The 15,120-nt window shown below is 37.9% G+C and overlaps 1 long non-coding RNA gene across 1 annotated transcript in view; it reads left to right on the top strand.

Annotated features, from left to right (window-relative positions):
- Positions 1–14,683, top strand: part of LOC307195319 — a 30,414-nt gene extending 15,731 nt beyond the window's left edge. Inside the window, exons 3-5 of the long non-coding RNA XR_013830800.1 lie at positions 7,761–7,828; positions 12,028–12,092; positions 14,502–14,683. This is a non-coding gene — a long non-coding RNA (uncharacterized lncRNA). The remainder of the gene's footprint in view (positions 1–7,760; positions 7,829–12,027; positions 12,093–14,501) is intronic.
- The last annotated feature ends 437 nt before the right edge of the window (positions 14,684–15,120 follow it).

Below are 15,120 nucleotides of genomic sequence, written 5' to 3'. Positions count from 1 at the left end.
AAGTGCTGATGACACTCTTGGAAGACAAGGACTGAAGGATTTCCACAGAGAGGTCGTGGGAATACTATACTGCTCATTGGAGGGAGTAGTTTCAGTCAGTGACAGGAGCCCAAGCGTAAACTGCCACGGGTTCCGGAGAATGGCAGTGAGGAGTGGGGATGGTAGAGGCAGGCATCTCTTCTACAAGCTCTGCTTACCGCTCAGTGCCTCTAAGCTTCCTAGTTGGTTTTGTTTCGTTTCTGTAAAGTGGGCAAGCATTAAAACCCATTCCCACAGGATTGTTGGGAGGTTTGAAAGAATTAACATGAAAGCTTTCTGAAAATTATAAAGCACCAGAAATGTATATCTCTACGTTAGCAGGTATCTTTAGTTCTAATGAAAGTTTGTGATTCCTCCATGCCGACCCCTACTCCCACCTCCACCCACAAAAGCCATCTCTTTTCAAATCTAGCTTTTTTTTTTTTTTTTTTTTTTTTTGCGGTACGCGGGCCTCTCACCCACTGTGCCCTCTCCCGTTGTGGAGCACAGGCTCCAGACACACAGGCTCAGTGGCCATGGCTCACAGGCCCAGCCGCTCTGTGGCATGTGGGATCCTCCCGGACCGGGGCACGAACCCGTGTCCCCTGCATCAGCAGGTGGACTCTCAACTGCTGCGCCACCAGGGAAGACCTAGCTTTCTTTTTTTTTAAAAGGGTGGTGGGCTTCCCTGGTGGCACAGTGGTTAAGAATCCACCTGCCAATGCAGGGGACATGGGTTCGAGTCCTGGTCCAGGAAGATCCCACACGCCACAGAGCAGCTAAGCCCGTGAGCCACAACTACTGAGCCTGCATGCCACAACTGCTGAAGCCCACATCTAGAGCCCCTGCTCCACAAGAGAAGCCACTGCAATGAGAAGCCCACACACCGCAATGAAGACCCAATACAGCTAAAAATAAAAACAAATTAATTAAAAAAAAAAAGGTGGTGAACCAGGAACCAGAGCTGGGTGGAGTCAACATTTCCTGATCCCCCCTTTGGTGCCCAGGTGGTAATGGAAGGAAATGCCCTGGCATGTCATGAAGAAAGGAAAGAAAATTCCTTCAAAGAGCTGTCTCTCTGCAAACTATTGGATTTACTCTCTGAAAAGGAAGTGTTTTTGTATTAATAGTGATGCAGCTTTGGCGAAATGCTGAGAAGAAGCCAACAGACATGATGATTAATTCCTTGAAATTTGCAGAGAATATAAACTGGAGGAAGGGCTGGGAGTGTAGATTTGGGCTAGAAGTGGCCTTGGCTGGGCCTGAAAGTCCTAGTGGAAACAGATCACTGGAGGGACCCACCTGAGAAGCCAGCCCCACCATTCCAAGCCTAGGTGGGGCTTACTTTGATGTTTAGCTAAAGAAAGAGTATGTTCCAGAAGAAACTATTCCTAGATCAAAAAGCTTGGCTTCCTTTCCCATCGTGTTTTCATGGTACAGCAGTTAAGCTGGGTAACAGGTCTGTGTAGCGTTGAAGCAGTATCAGGCATAGCTACATGTAACTGTAATTCTGTACCCTTCAATCCTGGAATTGTACTTACCTTTGCAATCGAACCATTTCACCTTGTGCACATAACTGTCTGATTGCCTAGGTAGACCATTCAACAGGGGGTTGACCTTAGGAAAAGAATATCAAAACTATTTTCAGTATAAACTAAGACAGTAGTTTGAATGACTATTTTCATTTTCTGAAAACTTCCTTCAGAGCAAAATTGCACCAAAGTTAAACAGGCAAGAAAGACTTTATTCAAGTCTATTGCGTTAGGGAAGAACTAACTCTGAATGTCAGAACTAACTCTGAACCCAGCTTCACTGGAGAAGGGTAGGTTTTTTAAGGGTTGGGGGAGCTGGAGAATGTTAGAGAAAGTCATAGGTCATCTGTGTTTGCTAAGTGGCTTTATCCAAAGGAAAAATAAACTCCTCATACCTTTATGACAGGAGGTAGTTTTGCAACTTGGAAGAAGGTACCCACTGAATTTAGGCTCCTACCCTCCCAGGAAGCTGGGAGATAGAGGTGCTGTCTCCTTTGATGATTACATTTTAAAGAGATAGCTCCCAGGTCATGGAGAAAGATATTCCTGAATTGTGAAACTGACAAGAGAGTTTTTAAAGGGCATCTCAAAGGGACAGAGAAATAATTTACAAGTTTTCTAAAGACAGTGATCTAAGAAAAGGGAGGACGGGGGCCCGAGAATGAGGAAGAAGCCTTTCTAAAGTTTAGTCTGGCTGAAGGAAATGTTAAGGCCACCTTAGTCCCTGGTCACATGATAAATGATCATTGAGCAAAAATTATTTCACTATTAAATCTAATTACTCAACTGTATATCAACTCCACTTCTGTTTTCTTCAGTAAAATTGCCATCTGTTCTCATCGTTGCAAGCCTCCAATTAGCACCGTCCGATAGAACAATCTGCAATGATGGAAATGTTCTGTAGTCTGCACTGTCCAACTCAGTAGCCACTAGCCACATGTGGCTACTGAGCCCTTGAAATATGGTTAGTGTGACCGTGGAATTGAATTTTTAATTTTAACTGATTTAAATTTAAATAATCACACGTGGCGTGGCTGCCATATTGGGCAATGTAACCTCCAAATCTATCTCACCCTCATTTTATCAGCAGAAAAAAATGCTATCAAATGTAACATCTATGACTGTATCATTCTTCAAGGAAGAATTATCAGTGGAGTATAGGGATACTTACACTCACTTTGCAGGATGCTGGTAAGAATGAAGCCAGGTACTGTATGTAAAAGTGCCTCGCGAAATGCTTAGTGTAAACTAGGTACCCAACAATCTTAGCTTCCTTTTCAGTCTCCTTCAGGGGGCACGTGATAAACCGCGGCAGGGTCTTCACCATTTAGAACATAGCGGTAGGGCCTTGATTGTGTGGGTGTTACAGGAGCAGGTGTGTTATTGTTCGTCACCATTACAACGCACAGATGCTCTTGCTGTTTTGTGATCTACAAGATGTTACTTAATCTTGGAACCAATCTCCTCTTTTTATTGCCTCAAATTAAAATGCCAAAGCTTAAAATTAGAAATTGCAAGCATTTGTTCTTCTCTTTCTGAAATACCATATGCACATATATATGGAATCTAAAAAAAAAAAAAAAAGGTTCTGAAGAACCTAGGGGCAGGACAGGAATAAAGACGCAGACATAGAGAATGGACTTGAGGACACAGGGAGGGGGAAGGGTAAGCTGGGACGAAGTGAGAGAGTGGCGCGGACATAGATACACTAGCAAACGTAAAATAGATAGCTAGTGGGAAGCAGCCGCATAGCACATGGAGATCAGCTCGGTGCTTTGTGACCACCTAGAGGGGTGGGATAGGGAGGGTGAGAGGGAGATGCAAGAGGGAGGGCATATGGGGATATATGTATATGTATAGCTGATTCACTTTGTTATAAAGCAGAAACTAACACACCACTGTAAAGCAATTATAGTCCAATAAAGATGTTAAAAAAAAGTGCTAAATTCCTTAACTTGAAAAAAAAAAAGAAATTGCAAGCATTTGAGTTACTCTCAAGACATTTAATATTATCTATTATTGCATAATGTTAGTGATGCACTCTTTTCCTCAGAAGAATTAAAGCAAACAAAAACTAGAAAAATACTATATCAGAACATCCATACTCTGAAGATTCCTCTGGTGTAAAAACATGATTTTATATATTATATGTTTTTAAAAAACTGATCTCTTCTGTGGAGAGTGAGTTATATAATTAAGAATGTGGGATACACAGAGGAGGAAAGGAGTAGCGTGTATAATGAGGGAAAGAGAATGCTTTTGGCAGATCTTGGCGTACTGCAGTTAGCCTTAGTCTGAAGTGAAGATGCTCTAGGCCCCGCCATCAGGAACTCCACATTATTAAGCTATGGTCACACAGCTGGTTTCTCCCACATACTATGTTCTCGCCTATGTCTGAGTTGGCTTTTTCTCCACTGTTAATTACTGTCATGTATTTTCACTTGTTTTCAATAGTTCCGTCTTAATTTTCTCTTGGGAACTGTACAGTGATAAGTGGCCTCAAGAGGTAGTAAAATTTTTATAACTTGACCAGGGTGTTTATATGAAAAGTAAATATTTTGAATGACCTACCCTTACTCTTTTTAATTCAAGACTGGAGTGTTGTATTCAACAAAAAGTAGAATAGTGGAACCCCTGTCTCAGATCCCATCACATTGCCACTTAAGAATAAATGAATTGTAGCAGTTTATTTCATAATCGGTTTGAATAGGGAGGTGTCATATACTGCCTTTTTATTCTGAATCTTATACCAAGAAGATATGACCCATTTCTCAACAGCTAAAAATGTGTACTGCCAGCAAAATGTTCTTAAAACAACTCAGATTGACACAATGTAGAAATGATAAGGTTATACCTTGTTAACAAATAATATTAAAGCAGATGCCAATAATCCAGTTAAGATATTTAATGTATACAATTGCAACTTACACTTTTCAGGGTCATGACTATAGTGTAATGTAAGACACAACTATTCAACTATGTTTCCTTTGCCAGAAGTTGAACATATAATACAAAGCAAGGAAGGAAACTAACATTTGCCAGGCCACTTCTATATGCCTGGTGCACATATGAAAAGGACTTTTAAAATCCAGTTTTGTAAATCCATTTTTAGTTCTCATCTGCCTGACCTCTCTCCTCTACTGAATTCACTTGACTTCTTCACTTTCAACCATTGCATGATTCCTTTGGATACCACAAGTCACCTTTATGTTGGAATGATCGACTAAACGGGCCAATATTCTGTATTCTGCAAATACATTATAACTTGCCTTCACTCAATTTTTTATATCAGTTAAGAAGCATATTAACTTCACATGAATAGCTGCTGAAATCACCATAACCTTTTAAGAAAATTAACTAGGAATATCCTTACCTACGAGCATGAAAAAGCTAAACCAAAAAGAATTAGCAAAAAATTGGGAGGTTGGGAAGTGCTTAAGATTTCTGAAAAAGATCTCTCACAAAGTTAGTCACTTACGATCTTTCTAGAGGCCATGATTTATTGTTTTATCTCTGCATCATAACTAATCTCTTTTCAGAATATCTTTTGTCCACAAATCCAAAAGTAACTCCTTTCAAACACCTGAGGCAAACATTTCTGATTAATGAAATATTCATCAGACATTGACACCTTAAAAAACTTCAGTGCTTGATTAAAAAAAAAACCATGATTCTGAATATATTCAAGGTATAAGGTAATAGTATCAGCTAATCCTATTAATGCTAATACTGTATTAGGTAGACTAATTCTTTCCAGGAATGACTCCTGGGACATTGCCAACGTCTGTTTCCTTTTTTCCATTGTTTGACTCCTTTTCAGAGTTCATTATATAAGCTCTGCTTAGATATTCACCCTGAACAATTTATGAGATTACTACAGTTTTCTTACTTTACTGAAAACTTTCCATTTTATAGTTTCAAAGATTTGGGGTTTTTTTCCTAAGGAATTATCACATTTGAAACACAAATATATTTCACGTTCCACACCATCCAGCTAGGAATAAAGGATAATGTCTCAGTAATTGTGTAAATTCACATTCTTGGGTTCCAAGCAACACTTTCAGAAAAGGTTAATTTTCTCTTTTGTTATTTCCAAAAGAAAGAAATCCTGTTGTAGAATAATATCCCATGATGAATTACATCATGGAATCAGACTCTTACAGTTGGATCTAATCCAATATCCCACCCAATGAAAGAATCCATTATTTAGTATAACTTAGCACCCTCATGGATGGTCATCTAACCTTGAGGTAAAGTCCACCAGGGATGGGAAACTCATCATAAAAACCTTGTTCTGTTTATGGTATAGTATAAAGTCCACTGGTTTTGCAACCTGACAGGCTGGATTACAATCCCAGTTCTAACAACATGAGGTGGGGCAAAGTTACTCTCTGAGCCTTGTCTTCTTTGCCTATTTCTGGCATATAAGTGCTCAAAAAATAGCTAATGACAAACTATGAAGACAAAACTGGTTAATGTAAAGTATGCTCAGTAATTGATCCCCACAGAAAAAATTTTGTTTTCTTCTGTTAAGCCCCAATCTGCTTCTCTGTAAATTAATTCATTCAATAAATATTTATAGGAACACTGTTCAAGCTACAGTATCTAACTGTGAACAAAGCTGAAGGGACCTTATTCTCAGGGAAATTATAGTCTAGTGGGAAAAAACGGACTAGCAGACAAAAATTAAATGAACTAAGTTTATAGGGAAAAAATTAAATAATAGTCTAGGTTTTCGACTAAAACCTCGAATGAAAACAATACTCCAGATGTAGCCCAAACGACATGGAATACAGCGACAGCATCTCTTCCTTTCACCTGGATTCTGTACTTCACTCCTGGGACATAAACTTGCATTATCTTTTTTTGTAGTGACTATAGCCCAATACTAAGTTGTCATCAACTAGAAGGACTGGGTCTTTTCCACAGGAACTCCGCTCTGGACACCTTGTGCCCTTCCTATGCTACACGGTTGTTTCTGTACTAGAGCTCTGTGGTTTACTTCTGCTATCTTGTTAGTTTCAATCTAATTCTTCCCGCCTCTTGGAGAGGTTTTTGCTTGTTTGTTTTCGGATTTTTTAATTGAGGTATAGTTGGTGTACAATACTGTGGAGAGGTTTTGAATCTTAATTCTCTCCTCTACTATCTTAGCTATGCTTCCATTCTCCATGTCATTCATAAATTTAGTCAGTATGTTGCTAGACCTATAAAATGGGCATCCAGCAAACACAAACAAATCTCAGAGCCATGCTAATTTGTTAAAGAAATATAATTTGCCCGTGAGAAGGAAAAGTCACACCACAAGGGATGATTTCCTCCATCATCCATGTTTTCTAAATTATCTATATTAGGCATGAACTATTATTATAATTTAAAGACATTATAAAAAATATATCTTACATTACTTTTTTAAAAGGTATGCCTGCTACAGTTTCATCTAAAAAGTTGAAGAGTGTTAAAGAAAAAAGACAATGACAGAGCACTGTGTCATTCTATTAGAGAGTTCTCTCCTGGCTGATACAGGGCTGTTAATTTATTATTAGGACTGTTAATATAAACCCAACTCTTCCTGGGCCATAGTAACATATTACTAATTGTATTAATACAGGAAAGTAGCAACAAAATGAGGATGCAGGCCTTTGATTCCATGTCCTCATATCTGTTATCTTCTCAAAAAAATGAGATTATCTGGTGGAATTTCTACTTCTTGGATTAAAAGTAATTTTCTCAAGAATTCATGGAAATAATGATTAACTGTTTGAATCAAACAAAAAAATTTTCTTTTGTGCTATAATGTATACTTCAAAAACTAAACTAAAGAGTTTAGAATTAAAACTTTGAAACTTGGCATAAAATGAACACTCGGAGGACCAAGAATGCATTTCTGAGTGTGGGAAAGCATTTGCCTTTGACAAAAATTTAGAATAAAAAAAGAATTTGCTGGGTGTGGGCAGAGAATTCATCCTTATTCAGAGAGAAATGGTTACATGATTTTAATAATTGTTTTGATAGAGTGTACACACTGACCTTGAGAAGTTCAGTTTGATTTGAATTTTTATCTATCCCTTTATTTCCCTGAAGATCTGACACTTGAATCTGATTCCTGTTTTGGAAAATTTAATATGTGCCTTTTTTCTAAAACTTGCCAGCGAAGCAGACACGATCAGTTCATTGCCTTAATAACATTATCCTCTTTTCTCCATCTCCCAGGTCACTTGCTGATCTCAGGGCAAGAGCTGAGATGGAACATGATGGGTGGAGCTGTGCCATCGGCTCAGGTCAGGAAAGGGGGAGAGGACTGAGATGAAGAACGGTTTTTGGTTGATAAAACACAGCAATGTGTTTCTAACCAGTTTCCCTAGAAAGAAAGCATATGGTCTTGATGAAGACATTTCTTATGGCTTAACAGATCTCATGTCAACGACATTCATTGATTTTGACTAAAAACCTAAGGGAGGAAAAATGTCTGCATCTTACTACTTAAAATAGAAGTTAGAGAAAGTCCTGGGGCATGTGCAATCCCTCTGTCTCTTCAAGTGCAGGTCAACAAACATTTCTTGAACTACCATGCCCCAAGCACTAGGCATTCAAAGATTAATGAAATGTATGTCTTGCTCTCAAAGAGCTCGTAATCAAGCAGCAAAGAGATACACTTAAACAGATTTGACTTGGAGGTAAGCACAATCAAGGTATGCCCAGATTACTGTATGATCACAGAGGGGATTCCTAGAGGAAGTGATCCCTCTAAGCCCATAATATAAACTTCTCAGAGAAGCATGTCCATCTCTGTTTCTCCAGCATCTGGCCCAATACCCAGCCCATAGTGAGTGCTGCATAAATATTCGCTGGACTGAACTGAGTGTATTTTACTGATGTTAAAAAAGTTTTATGAAAGATCAGAAGGGCTGATTTACGGTGAACTGTATATTTCCATGAAAGCTTGAAAGAATTCAGGAAAAACCTGCTTATTTTCTCCACAACGTTTATCACACCAAATATTGTATACATTACTGTTTATTGTCTTCCACCCCCTTACCCTCAGGAATGTGAACTCCCTGAGGATGGGACTTGTATTTCCATTGCCTAGAACTGTGGCCGGCATCTAGTAGATACTCTGTAAATATTTGTTGAGTGAATATGGAGCTCAACACTAGTTACATTGATGAAATGGACAGTTTAAAAGAAAATTCAATAATTTTGCTTTACTTTTTTTGTGTTTATATGAAGCAAATTCATGAGACTCTGTATGAGAATTCAGTGCCTAAATTCTTGTTGCCTAGGACAATGGTTCTTGTTCTTTTGAGAAGCTCATGAATGCTATTAACTCCTTCTACAGAAAATGCACAAACACATCAAGTTTTCACATCTATAAATAAACAAAAAAATCTGGTTGAGAACCCTTGACCTAGTGAGAAGGGGAAGTTTTTAAAAAGAATTGACTAGACTGTTTTATGGATTTGTTTATTTTTTGGCAACAATTGTAATGTCCACCTATCATGGCCCTTTATCTTAATTTATTTGTAAAATGAGAGTTATGAATGACAGATGTGTCAAACAAGCTATATTCCATGATATTATCTAGCTCAATACTGAAGCATATTTTGGAAAACTATATTACTTATTTCATTTTGACTCGTTTTAATTTTGTTTAGTCAAAAAAGTGGTTTTGATATATCAAATGCTCAGATATAGCATTAATCAGTGAAAACTAGGCAATTATTTTAAAATGCCTATAAGAAATATCTCCTTACCCCCCATTTAAAAAATCTTAAAGTACAAAATAGACCACATTTTATTAAAATAAAACCCACTAACCCTTGGAAATTGTTATCCAAAAGCGTTGAGATCTGAAAAAGCTCTGGAATTATAAAGAATTTCCCATATCAGGTGTGGTAGGCAGTCTCTAAAATGGCTCCCAAAGACACCTACCTCCTAGTATTCACACACTTTGTGCAATCTCCTCTCCCTGAGTGTAGACAACCTAGTGATTTGCTTCTAAAGATTCGAACAGGGCAAAAGCGATGGATGTCGCTCCTGAAATTTGGAAGCTCGTGCTGTGCTCTCTCTCTCTCTCTCCAGTTCTTCTTGCTTGTTCTAATGGAGCAAGCTGCTGTGGTTACCCTGCCCTGTGTGGAGTCCCACACAGCCAGCAAGGCCAACCAGAAACTGAATCCTGCCAACATTCACCTCAGTGAGCTTGGAATCTGATCCTCCCTGGTCGACTTTTTGAGATGAAAGCAGCCCTGGCCATCACCTTGACACAGCCTTGAGAGAGACCCCGAACCGGAGTGTCAAGCTAAGCTGCCTTCAGATTCCTGCCCCACAAACACTGTGAGATAAAAATGTTATCTTAGATCATTCAGTTTTTTGGTAACTTCTTACACATTAATAGACAACAAAATACATCAAGAACTACCTTATCTACTGTCAGGAAGACGCTGATGTTGTAACTAAAATGTTAAAATGGCCTTTAGGGTAGATGTCAATAAATCAATAGTATTTCATAGTAAGGGGAGCATATTTCCAGCAGAACTATCCTTACTAAGATCTCAGTTCACTCATTTTTAAAAAATTATCTAATTTTATGGTTCTCCAAAAACATTTTGTCCCCCCTAAGTTTTGTTGGTAGCATTTAACTTCTGTTTCATTTTAATAAGTTGAATGGGTAGAAATATTAGCAACCTATTAGAAAACTAATAGATTTAATTTTTGATGGATTTTTTAAAGCATTTACTTTATTGAAGTATAGTTGATTTATCAATACAGTGTGTTTCTGGTGTACAGCAAAGTGATTCATATATATATATACATATATATATATATTCTTTTTCCATCATGGTATATTACAAGATATTGCATACAGTTCCCTGTGCTATACAGTAGGACCTTGTTGTTTATCCATTCTCTATATAATAGTTTGCGTCTGCTAATCCCAAACTCCCAATCCATTTCTCCCCACCCACCCTCCTCCTCGGCAACCACAGGTCTATTCTCTATATCTGTGAGTCTGTTTCTGTTATATTGATAAGTTCATTTGTGTCATATTTTAGATTCCACACATAAATGATATCAAATGATATTTGTCTTTCTCTGTCTGACATTTCACTTAGTATGATAATCTCTAGTTCTATCCATATTGCAGCAAATGACATTATTTCATTCTTTTTTATGGCTGAGTAGTATTCCATTGTATACATGTACCACATCTTCTTTATCCATTCATCTGTTGATGGACATTTAGGTTGTTTCCATGTTTTGGCTATTGTAAACTTAGGGATGCAGGTATCTTTCCAAATTATGGTTTTGTCCAGATATATGCCCAGGAGTGAGATTCCTAACCATATGGAAATTCTATTTTTAGTTTCTTGAGGAACCTCCATACTGTAAAACTAATAGATTTGATAGTTTCATTAAATGACTGTATAGAAATAAGGAGATACCTGAAAAAAACATGTAGCTATTATGTTTATAAATAAATTTATATTTACTGATGGTTTTAAAATAATTGGAGTGTGGTAAATATTTATTTATAAATTTCTAAAAGGAATCTCTCTAAGGAGATTTCAAGTTTAGGCTGGGTTTATTAAGTACTCTAGTTCTTGTAAGAATATTATAGATCATAAAGATTGTCGGGAGTAGAGCTGGGAAACAAAAGGAACATAAATTCAAGTAAAATGTATCACTAAGGGAAGAAATAGCTCTTTCCTCTGAGTTTGATGAAGGTTTTAAAGCAGGTAATTTTGAAAAATATTGTAAGGCTGTGTCTTCCTTCAGATGTGGGAGCTAGGAGTAGGGCATGTGAAAAAGTGGAATCTTTAGGTACAAGAGGTACAAGAACATTAAAATACTGTGCTTCTCTCTGCTGCTCTTTAAATGTTCAGAAACTACTATAAGGCTTCAAATTTATAGGACTTTTTTCTTATGCCCTTTTACTTTTGCTATGTACAGATCTATTATGAAGAATATATACAGATTAGAGGAAGATATTGTAATTAAAAAACTATTTTATTCTCATGAGATAGATTTAATGTCTCCCCAACAGATATTATCAGGAAAATTGCAAGCAAAACTGTATATAACAAAGTCCAGTTGATTTAATATTTGTATTTTCTCCTACTGTGTATCAGTTTCCCTGTAGACAGGGCTAACAAGTCAAGTATGAATCAACTCTGGGACATGACCTGTACAACTTTCAATCATTTATTCTCTGACAAACGTAGAGCTGTTTCTGAACTTAGTTCCAAAAGCTTGAAGGCATTTTGTTATACTCCTTTTCACAGTGATTTGTATCATTTTGCTCTAACTTGGCCTGTGTTCCAGACGTTTCCTCCATTTTTCTGCTCAGCATAGACTTTTCATTTTTTGCTCCCTGTTTTTTTTTTCCCCATTGCATCAGTAGTGGTTTAGTAAAGCATAAAGAAAGGCAAGGTAAGGGCTGAAGAGGGAGAGTGGGGAATTATTTGTTGTTTTTGTGCAGGTCCGGCTCACCTGATAGAACTTGATTCCTGCCTTGCTATTATTCTCCACCACAGGAAGACAATGGTAAGGGCATAATGGCCTCAGATCTTTCCGAAGCCTAGTTTCACTGCATGACGCAGCAGGAGAGGAAAGTGCTCTCAGAATCCACCTTTTAACCTCAATTAGCCACAGATGATAAACAGGCTGTCCGGGGCTGGGAGGTGGGGTGGGGGTGGGCGGGGAGCACAGGGAAGGTAATTGGTTGCTTCCTCCAACATTTTTGGCGTATGGTTCTAGCAAAGAATACCTATCCCCCAAATCTGAATAAGCACAGGGCTGGAAATGCACTATTACATCTAAGGTTTATATCCCTCCCGCCATCCCTACCTTTCCCCTTTAAGCCTGGTTATTTTCAGAACCCCAGAGTGACTTGTGACTTAATAACTCTCCTGCTGCATCTATACGATTTTTTTCTCCTGCCCCCAAATTCCCAGTTTTCCTTCAGAAATTAGATCATGTCTTTGCCGTTTCCACTGCAGCAAAATTTATTTTAGTGTTCCACCCTGGCCTACGTGCTTTCTCCCAAGTCTCTTCATGTGTCATGAATGCACCTCTTGTGTAACTCTCCTGAGTACAACCTTTCTTACACATTTTCTCCCTCTCCCATAAACCAGGAGGTCTGGAGCTCTGCCACGGTATTAGAGCTTCAGTTTAGCACTAGACTTGAAATGCCAGGTTTCTGGTGACATTACAGATTGATGGTTGGTGCCTAAGGCTGGCTTAGTTGTATTTCTGGCGGTCACTGGATGCTGACCACTAGATACAGCCCGCGAGCTTCATGTTAACAAGGTCGATGTGTTTTGAGTTGATCTCCAAACACACAGAATATTCTGTCTCTTAAAATTCAAGTTAAGTAAGGCAACCAAATAAGGCTAGCCCTTTTATGGGTGTGATTTTTTTTGATTCATTACTTTTTATAACATCTGTTTGAGCTATACAGGCGAATAGTTTAACACAGTGTCAGAAATGAATGGCAATTTTCAAGCGCTTACTCGCTATTCATTAAAAGGAGAAATTTAAGTAGTTTTTTGGGAAACATTTCTTGTGATTGAAAAACTTTATTTGAAATTCAATCATATTTAATGTGTATTTTCTCTAACTTTAAAAGCAAGTTTTTCAAAACATGAAGCAGATACTAAGAAGTAAAAAAGCCACATAATATTGTCATTTACAGAACTGCTGTTAACATCATGTTATATTTGGAAATCAATTATTTGTTAACTAAATTCCATGATAATCTGTTATTTGGGTGAGTCTGCATTAAATGGTAAATTCAATATATAGTGTTACAAAAAATGGTTACATTTCTACACAGTTTTTTAACTTTAAATCTTTTTTTTTTTTTTTTTGGTTTGGTTTTAGTCCAGCTTTTTCAAAGTTAGAAGAGGAGGGTGGATCCACACAGGTGTTTGGCGGAGGAGGGTATTATGAAATTTATCCTCCCTGTCTCCGAGTTGCATTATGTGGTTGGCTTCAGTGCCTCCTGGCAAGCAGAGATTTTAGAATATCCACACTGTAAAGCAGCATATGCCAAAATTGTCATCTTAAATTACCTTCGGAACAAAAGAAAAAAATCGAGATTCCTAAAATTTTACAGTATATTGGGTTGTTTTGGTTTTTTTAACATCTTTATTGGAGTATAAGTGCTTTACAATGGTGTGTTAGTTTCTGCTTTATGATTATAGACACTCCCGGATATGTTCCACATTTTAAAGTTTTTTCTGAATGTAAAAGTAATTATACAAACTTCAAACATTACAGAACTGTAAAATACAACAAGCCATCAACAGTGTGGGAGCAGATCTTTCCAAATTAAAAAAAGAGAAAACTCCATTCGGCATTCAGTGTTCAGTATTACTTTTAATATGGTATTCTTACTAAAACTAAACCAATACGTGGTTCCAACAGGCCCAGATGTCTTTGGTTTCTAATATATAATTCTTTCACTGCTCCTTGTTAGCAGTCTATGAAACTAGCCTCATTTAGTAACCTCCTAACTATTTAAGATAATTAAGGTATTATAGAATAGTGCTTTATGGCTAATTTAATATTCTGGCACTAATATATATATTTTCTATGTATTGTCATTTTTCAAAGTATTAAAAGAAAATATACCTCATTAAATCAGATTGAAAACAATTTAGAAAGCACTTTGAACTCTTGTAATATTCAGAATCAGCATCGGTGACTCCAAAACCTGGTACACTGAAGATGTAGTAAAGGTTGGGGGTCTGTATCTACACTGAATTATAGTTTGCCCTCTAGGCTGCTTTTCTAGAATACGTGTTTCTTGTTTCCTTATGCACATTTTATATTGGTGTGAATACTTTGTATCAAGTGTACTGCCCACTGCATATTTTAGATGAACTAGTATCTAAAAAACGTGATGGGAACAAGCATTTTAATAGATCTTTTCACACTCCTATGTGGCAGGTTGTATTTTCCAAATGGCTGCAACAAATCTCCTATCATACAAGCTCTTCTTACAGTGTGGCTTTGGCACTCCTCCCAGTGAGACAGGCTTTTGTGACTGGATCAAGAGAGTATGGAAAAGTGACAATCTGTGACTTCCAAGGCTAGGTAAGCAAAAGGAAAAGCACTTTTTCTACCCTGTTCCCTGGAATACTTGTTCTGGAAGCCTTCAGACTCCAAGTAAGCAGTTTGACTGCTCCGAGGGTGCCATGCTGTGAGGAACCCAAATTAGCCCACAGTGAGAGACCCCATGGAGAGAACCAGAGAGTACTTGAGGTGTGTGTGTGGGGGAGAGGGAGGGGTGGGGGTGGGGAGAGAGAGAGAGAGAGAGAGAGAGAGAGAGAGAGAGAGAGAGAGAGGTGCCTGGACAGCCTCCAGCTACTCTAAGTTACCCCCTTTTCACTGATTGTTTAACTGCAACCACGTGAGAGATGCTGGGCTGGCACTGTCCCGCTGAGGCTTCCCAAATTCTCACGTGCAGAAACCATGAGAGAGAATGAAATTGTTATTATTGTTTAAAGCCACTAAATTGGGGAGTAATATGTTACATACCGATAGATAAATGGAATACCCTACAAGC

Source organism: Stenella coeruleoalba (assembly GCF_951394435.1).
Source record: "Stenella coeruleoalba genome assembly, chromosome: 12".
Classification (NCBI taxonomy): domain Eukaryota; kingdom Metazoa; phylum Chordata; class Mammalia; order Artiodactyla; family Delphinidae; genus Stenella; species Stenella coeruleoalba.
Note: the sequence above shows the minus strand (reverse complement) of the source record. Positions and strands in the feature narration are given on the sequence as shown.